A 9231-nucleotide genomic window follows, 5' to 3' on the forward strand; every position below is an offset into this window, starting at 1 on the left:
GGAAAGGAGTTTTGTTCCCACAGGGTTTTCTCCTTTTTCTCCACTTTACAGGGATTTTATTGTACTTGGGTACCTTATCAAGCTTAGTTGTTGGGACCCATTGTTGGTTTCATGCATTTTTTACATGTTTTTTTAGTCCTTAGTTGTTTTTTAGCTACTCCCTAAGTTCATCTTAAGGGGGGGTGTTAGAGTTATCTTTTATTAGCTAAAAATGATCTATTTAATTATTAGTCTATTATACTCTATGCTTAAACTAAAATTATGAATCTTATAATTCTCTACGGTTTTCTCCTTTAGGGTTTCAAGTATCCTTTTATAAGGATTATCTCTTTGTATTTTTCATAACAACTGTAATTATTGATTTGCATTCTTGTTGTACAATCAATATGACTCCTCTTTTCTGGATCTCTGAATTCTGACCTCCATAGCTTTTTTGCTTCTTTCTTTTTGTGACAGGTTTGCATGCAGGTGATCTTTGGGAGCTGTAGAGTTGATTTTTCCTCAACTCCAACATATATCAAACAAGATCAATGGAGATAGGAAACAATGAAGATCAAACACTACTAATCATGTGGATGGTATAATCTTTCAATTTTGTTGTGATTTGCATGTTTTAGGTTCTTCATTGGTGTATGGTGGATTCTTGATTGTAGAACTGGGTTTTTTATGTGGTTGGATCATTTATGGTTTTTCAATAGTTTTAATCTTTCAAATCTTGCCATATACATTTTGGCATGCCTGATGAGACTCTTGTCCCTTAGTTTTTAACATCTTTTTGCATTTTTAGTCTTTTTGGTCAAGTTGCAAGTCAGATTAGTGATGATTACAGGCGAAATCACGTTTACGAATCATCTTTTCGCGTTTACATTTCTGTTCCATTTTATGTTTTTTAGGTTTCAATTTTTTTGCATCTGCATTAGTCATTTTCATGTTTAAGATCCGTCTTTTCACGTTAGTGTTTTTTGGCACATCTGTGCATCCTTTTGTCGCGTCTAGGTTTCAGATCTGATGATATTTTTGCAATTCTATTCTCGCTTTTGGGTTTATTGTTATCGCATTCGTGTTCAGGTTTAGTCACATTTTGGTGTTGGTTTTGCAGGTTGAAGGAAAAGCATGTATGGGATCTTTGTTTCCGCATCTGTGACTTATACTATCGTGTCAATGTTCCGTGTTGTTTTGTTTGTAGGTTTCGGTAATTTTCGTGCATGTGTCAATTGTTTCCACATTTGGGTCAGGTATAGTTGTGTTTGTATTTCAGCATTTTGCATTTTTTAGTTTTTCATTTTTCAGATTTTCTTTTTTCTCTCTAACCCCTTGCTTGGACTAATGAAGTGGTGAAGTTGTTTCAAATGTATTGTTGAAGGCCCCTTTCACATTTTGATTCAGATTTTCTAAAATTAACCTAACAAGTAAGCTCGTAGGTGGGGGTGATTATTCAACTACTAATCATTTGTTGTAGGGGTAATCTTAGTCAGTGTCTTCACATTTCAATTCCTAGCTTAATTAGGCTCACACATTTTCATTGCTCTTTTTCTTTGTTTGTTGGAGGTTAATTAACTTTATTTGAAGTGTTTTGTGCCTTAGCACACTTTGTGTTTTTAGAACCTTAAAGGTGATAAAAAAAGTATCACCTCCCCTCGCCTTCCATTAGACCTTGGGTGTAAGATAAATTGTTATTGTCTTTTAGAGGGCCTGCCTCCCATCTTGTGAGAGGGAATGACCCAAGAGGTATTTTGTTTTGGTCCACTATATAAAATATTGTCGTTTTAGACAAAAGTCTCTTATCACTTGGTGTTGATGTCTTATACTGACAAACGTTTCTCTTAGTACCCATGTGATGTGTAATCCACACAGTGGTGTGTAAAAACCCACAAGGGTTGTGAGACCTCATTGATTTGAGTGAATCTTCACATGTATAGCCACTACATACCCTCGAAAACTACTAGACACCTTAGAGTATTGTCCCACCCATTTTTTGTCCAAACATCACGGTAATTTTAGTGCAAGGGGATAGTTGGTTTTCCCCCCAAAATACTCACCATAAGACTCCCGTGAGATGAGATAAAAATACTTAGCTTAGCATAAGCTACTTGTAACTTTTTGGGGAGAGGGTGATAGGGTCATCCTTCCAGTCCTAGAGGCCTCTAGCTGCCCGCTCACGAAAAAGGAAAAATTATTGAATACACCAATCAAGGTGTCCCTACACTTGAGCTTACAGAGATTTTAGGTTGTAAGCTGAAGTTACCTCCACAAGAACATTGACCTTAGGCTAAGAAAGTGTTTGATGTGTCTTCGATTGTGCTAGACCCATGGAAATTGGGATGATTCGGCCTATTGGACATACACATTGTGCTCAAAATTTGACAAAACACCTTCAAACATTGTTTCTTCATTGTTTGTTGTGTTTTCTTGCCACAAGACATTCAACATTAAGATCTGGTCATGCTCAACAATTTAAATTCTTGGATATAACTATGCAAATTTGCTAGAAACGTGTTTGTGTTTGATGTCAACATGTATTTGTTCTTTCTGGTTGCATTTGTGTTTGTTCTTAGCGTGTTTCTGAGACTTAAAATCGCATCTATGCAGAATGCATCGTGTATCTGTATTTGCATATCAGACTTGAAAAATTTGTCAAAGAGGTTAAAACTACGTCTTTGTTGGATTAAACAACATTTGTGTTCTAAAACTGCGTCTGTGCAGAACATAATCACATTTTTTGTATTTGAACTAAGAATTGCATAATTACCAGTGTAAAATGCATCCGTGCGCTACGAAATTGTGTATAAGTGGGTTATTTTTTGCGTTTGTGAACTCATGACACGTTTATGTTTTGAGATCAAAGAGCTTCTAAGGAAGCTTCCCTTAGGGCTTCATTTTTAGTCAACCAGTTTTTATCATGGCTCTGTCACACATTTTCAGTTATCATTGCAATCCCTCATACACACTTTTCAAACTAGAGTCAAAAACTTGTTTAGTGGTCCTCAACATATTTTGCAAACATATTACAACATATCACTAAGTGGTTCCCACATCATATCTATCATCTTGGGTTCCATTTTGGTTCTCTTTAGTCAAGGTCAACTTACCTCATCAAGAGATCTGTCATCTCTTTGGAAGCCACACCTTACTTTAGATCACACTTATCTTGGACTTACACAATTGGACATTGCAAGACAACCCTAGATTCATTCCATCTCATATTCCCTCTTGATCTTTTATTGTCTTCACATTGTTTTACCATCTCTCATTGTAGCCAAGGTTTTGTTCATGGTTAAAACCCATTCACAAAGGTCTAGAAGAGAAGCTGAGGAACCTCTAAGATCTCTCAACATGAGTACCTATGAGTTTGAAGGAGATGAATTTTACAACCCACAAAATTTTGAGAATCATAGTAATCCGCCAGAGAATGAGAATAACAATGACAATGAAAATGAATCCATCACTTTTGCAGACATTGAAGAAACTATAATAGATCCAAGGTTTAATAGAATGGTTAAGGAAATTAAGAGAAGATATTGTCAATACTTCTTTTAAGTGTTTGTACAAAGGGGAGCAAGATTACCCCATGATTTTGATGTATCACAAATTCTAGAAGAGGATCCAAATCAAGTGAATCAAGTAAATGAAAATCCTAGAGGATATAATGGTCGTAATAGGAGAGAAAGTTTCATGCCTAATTCACCCTCATCTTTATTTTAAAAACTCAAAGTCCCCAACACTCATCCTCATTACCAAATTTTCTAGATACTCTCATGCACAACCCCATAGTCGTCCCGTCTCATGGTGAAGGAATGATAGTACACACGTTCAACAACAAGATAACACCCAAGATCATGAAAATGTATACAATTAGACCCAAGGGAACTGGTGGCAATTTTTGTGCCAACCTTAACAGGGAGCACAAAAATAAAAAGGTCTTGCGGGATAAGGTCTCGTGTGATAAGAAAAGTCAAAGGCAGGTGGGCTTTTCCCTTATCCCGTGTAGTTAAAAAGGCAACAACGATGATGCGCGGCATAAGGAAGTGTCCAAAGCAAAGAAGAAACCCTGATCCCATGGAGTAGAATGAGGGCACAAATGAGGTCACGAGATAGGAAAAGGTAAGGTTGATAGAGCAAAATGTAGTCGAGGCTTATCTCATGGGGATAAAAAGAATATCTCCAAAGGCCACAGGATAATGAAAGACAAAGGTGATAAAGGAAAGGCTTATCCCATGAGGATAATAAGAGTGTCCCCACAGTGCGCGGGATAAGGAAACAAGGAAAGACCAAGGAAAGATTATCCCGTAGGGTAAAAATAGACCCATAAAGACCATGCAGAATAAGAAATTAGAGCAGCTTAGCGGTCAAACACAACTAGGGAAGTGTGGACTCGGGGTGTCACATCAGACATCTACGACCGTCAAATCTTCATAAAGGTCCAGTTTGACAACCATGTTTTAATCTTCTATTGGGCCTGTTGGATGCTTATGTGGAGAGATCTGGCGCATTCATCTTCGTGTGAATCTCTCAAATCGATGGTGTACATTGAATTTTCTCTGTGTTGTTGAGTTTTGAATGCTATGTGTAGGGTGGTTGTTGACCCGATGGTCGAGGACATTCTTTTCTTAGTCGATGCTCGATTTTGTACCCGATCTCACTCCAACCAGCAAATTTTCTCACCTTTACTCCAGATTGGATGTTGAAGGCCCATTTCAGATGCCACACATGCCTCTTCAAGGCATTTTGAAGACTTTTGGCTCTGTAGGTACATAGGGACACATTCAGATGTAGGGTTTTCCCTAATTTGCAGAGATTTTCTTTCTTCCAGAGGGAGAGGATGCCTTTAGAGGCTAGATTCAGCACACCATCATATCATCCTCGTTATGATCTTCTTCTCCCCTCTTGGAATTTTGTAACCTAACCTGGGTGGGGTTAGGGTTTCCATCAGTTGTTCAATTATGAGTTATGCCTGATCTATAAAGGAAATTTTGTAACCTGTTATCAACATCTTTTGCTCCTTTTCTCTTATAGTAATGTATGATTTCTACAACAGTAAAGTCACCTTGTCTCTGCATTTATAAAATTGGCCTGCCTTATCTAGTTTCAGTTTATGCAAAATTGTGTCTCTTTTACCTGTTTGTGTGAATGCATATTTTTTTGCTTTCTCAGCATCTGTGATAGTGTTGACTCCTCTTAGAGTGACATCTGAGAATATTGTTCATTCCTCTGCCATATTCAAGAATTCCAACCTTGACTCAGTCCTAGAAAGACTTAGATAGGAATTAGTGTATCTTTTGGGCAGTTTTATTGATGTTCTGTGCAGTTATAGGTGGGGGTTGATCAACTTTCAGTATAGGTGCAAGCCTTATTTCCCTTCTTTCATTTGAAGAGGAAGTTAGCCTTCTTCGAAGATTCAACCTCACATTTAGCAAGGTCCCATACTTGAGAGGTTGACTCAATGTTTCACAAGGTTGATGATCAAGGTTTCTTGGGTCATCAAGGGTGCAAACTTTTATGACAATAGGAACATTAAAAATCATGGCATATAAGGAGACCCCATGTTAGATTTGGGGGAATACTTGAGATTATTCTTATAATACCCATTATCCTCATTGTCATGACATATACAATCATCCTAGGCCTAGTGCTCCTCATTATAATACCATAATAGGTGGCATGTACACTAGCTACAATTATGTTCCCCCTCCATATGATTATATTTATGACCAATATCATCCATACATTCATTATATCCCTTCTCCTCTACCCAGTGGCTCAGGCATGGTTCTAACTCAAAGATATAAGACACCTCCTCAAAATGAATTGCAAACACAAATCAAGGATTTGCAAAAACAGATGGCAAAAATGCATGCACCAAAACAAGAATATACAATGAAAAACATATGAACTTATCCATTTGAGAAGAGCATACCAATTCCTCCATTTCCTCCACATTTCATGACACCAAAATTTTACAAGTATATAGGTAAGGGAGATCCTAAGGCACATATAAGAGAGTTTTTCATGGCTTGTATTTAGGTAGAAAGAGAAGAAACATATTTTATGTGACTATTTCCACAAAGTTTATGTGGACAAGCCATGAAATGTTTTTCATAACTTCCACCTAGGATCACATCATGGAGTGATTTGGTAGAAGCTTTCATACAACACTTTTCATAAAATATTGAAATAGATGTATCAGTGACCACTTTGTGTAATAGCTGTTAGGCCCAATATGGAAAGCTAATGTACTGAGAGGGGAGGGGTGAATTAGTACTCCAATACTTTTCTTGAATAATAACCTTACTGTTATACATAAACAGAATAGTGCAGTAACACAAAATAATTTAAAACAAACAGATAACAATCATGCATGATTCACTCCATAACACATATATTTTGTTTACGTAGAAACTCTTGGTTAGAGAGGAAAACTGCGGTGGGGATGGCACCCACAACTTCACTACTACAATAATAAATAATGCTCGGTTAGAGCTACATTTAGCTATTTCTGATAGCTTACCCTGTTAGGAGTAACAAGATTAGTTAGATCTACCTTGCTAAAGGATTTTACAACATTTATTCTGAATGCTGCACTTGGTTAGAGGATTTACAATTTATAGACTTGGTTAGAGTCTTTTACCCTGTTAGAGGTTTCTCTTTCAACTTCACAATATTACAATAAAATCATTACAAACATTTGCAACTTTACATCTGAAATGTTATAGCAGATTCTATGTGCTCAAAATAAGATTACCTTGCTTATAGCATACCTCGGTAACCCATATAGTAACTCGGTAAACCCTTCTGTTTACTCTGTTCTTTGACTGTTCTCTGAAAACCTTCTTGGTGACCTCTATGTCTCTGTAACAATCTTCTTACATTCATACATGCACACACCTTGTTCTTTACTCATGCTATTTAAATAGATCTCTTAAAACAATGATCTAATTCATTGCTTTGATCTTACAAACAAGATTCCTCGAATGAATAACTAAACAAAATATTTCATTGGTTAGATTGACCTCACAATCATACACAATCTTCTAGTGCAATTTCCAATGTAATAACGGTTAGATGTGCCTTGATTTTATAACACGTTTTCATATGCATGTCCAGGTTCAATGTATCTGGTAACGCGTTTCACTCGGTGAATATCAGCTCGGTGTGTTAACTTTACTGCTTGGTAGCCATAAAAAGATACTCGGTAGACAACTCGGTGTATACTGTGTTATGCAACTGCTTTCTTCTGTAGCCAACTAAACTGTGCAAACCGACTTCTCTGTTTATACCGACTGCATGATTCGGTAGTGCTAACCAACTAGAATATATAGTATGACTTTGAATATAAAAACTAATGTCAATCTGATAAGTAGTAACAATCTCCCCTTTTGACATTAGTTGAGATGTTTGACAAAAACTACTTTCAAAGTCATAACAAAAATCTATATACTTTGCAAAATGACTATACTTGACAATATATACAATAGTCAATGAAATAGTATATGTAGATATACTCCCCTTATCATTATACTGTCCACAACTCTAATTTTTCATGCTCGGTTTTGTTCTTGTGTGCTTTGCTTGCTCTGCATACTTTGTATATTCTACTCGGTATACTCCCCTTGTATACAATACTCAAAACTGTATAACCAAAACTGTATCACTCCCTGAATATAGTATTATTCCCTTTATCTGGTATTACTCCCCCTTTTTGACAAACATCAAAAACTTAATTTCCATCCGGGGGTGGTAACTGATCAAAAATAGATTTATACTTGTTCCGAGTGTCAGTGAGTGCGACTGAGAGTGCATCCTTTACACTTTCCATTAAAGAATTTTGAGCTTGAATATCAGCTAATAGTGATATTAAGCCATCAAGAGTGCTTCCCTCTTGTGTAGTTGATAGGCGTGTAGCTCTGTTGATCTGTTCCTGTACTGATGAGAGATGAGAAAGGAATAATGTCTGAAGAGTCATTATATCCATCCTGATCTTATGCTCTTCATTTTTGAGTTCTAACTGTTGAGCCATGAGCTATTGAAGCTTGGTATAAAAATTCTGAACTGAATTAGGCTCGATGGTCAACTTAGTTGAGAGATCGGTGATCTCTTTCTCAATTGCCTCAATTTTATTCTTGATATCTTTAATGAATAAGGAAAATGTACAAAGTTTCTGAAATAAATAAAGAATATGCTTGAGTTGAGGGGACAACTCAACAATGAATTTGACAAGCTTAACCTTTCCAATAGCTAGAGCTTTTTGTACTTCTTCTATCATCTTTGTAGTAAGCTCTTTATCTTTTAGCTTGCTCAAATACTCAGATGCATCAACTCTAGATGTTTCTACTTGAGTAAGGAGTTCATCTAGTTGAATGTGGATGGCTGCATCAGTTGACACTGTTGCTGAAGGTAGCATATCTGTTAGCAGTGTCTTTACCTTCTGTAGTACTTTATTCTTCTTTTGAATGGCCAATTGTTTTTCCTATTTGGCCTTTGATTTGCATAGTTCACCGAAATCAATAAGTTCTTGCCCTTTTAATTTTGAGATATCCACATTGGGCAACACTATCAGTTTAGTCAAATCAACTTTGAAACTATGCTTTCTCACCTTCTTATCTTTACCTTTGGTCGGTTGTACTAAGACAAGTGCTTCTGAGGCTTGCTGACCCTCGGTAGGTTGCTCGGTAGATGCAACACTTTGGTCTGTTCCTGTAGCCGTTGTGGTGTCTTTGGGTGCCTCGGTACTAGGTGTCTCAGCTGTAACATTTTCAGTGCTTGACGATGCTTGAGACATCTGATCTTTAGTTGTATCTTCTGCTGCTTCAGACTTGTGACCTTTGGTTCCTTGATCTGTATCTTTAGGAGCTTTGGTAGAGATAGGTGGCTTGACCGACAGATAAGGCTGAACTTGTTCTAAGACAGATTCACTAGAGACAAGTTTTGCATAGGTAGTGCCTTCTATCATTTCCTGCTCCGGTGCTTCTGCATCCATGACATCTTCATCAATTTGAATAGTGTCAGCCGGGTCTTGCTTGGTAGCATCAGGACCTTGCTCGGTGACATTAGGATCTTGCTCGGTGACATCAACAATTTCAACTTGAGATTGTTCACCGATATCCTTTAGTTTGAAGATCTCCTACCACTTAGCTTTTGTCTCATTTTCCACATCAATGTATAGCCCATTCATCAATTTTAAGGCTCTTTGTTTGAAAAGAAATTTAGAATTGTATGTTGTCAAATGCTCCTTAA

This window comes from Cryptomeria japonica, chromosome 8, assembly GCF_030272615.1.
Source record: "Cryptomeria japonica chromosome 8, Sugi_1.0, whole genome shotgun sequence".
NCBI classification, from domain to species: Eukaryota; Viridiplantae; Streptophyta; class Pinopsida; order Cupressales; family Cupressaceae; genus Cryptomeria; species Cryptomeria japonica.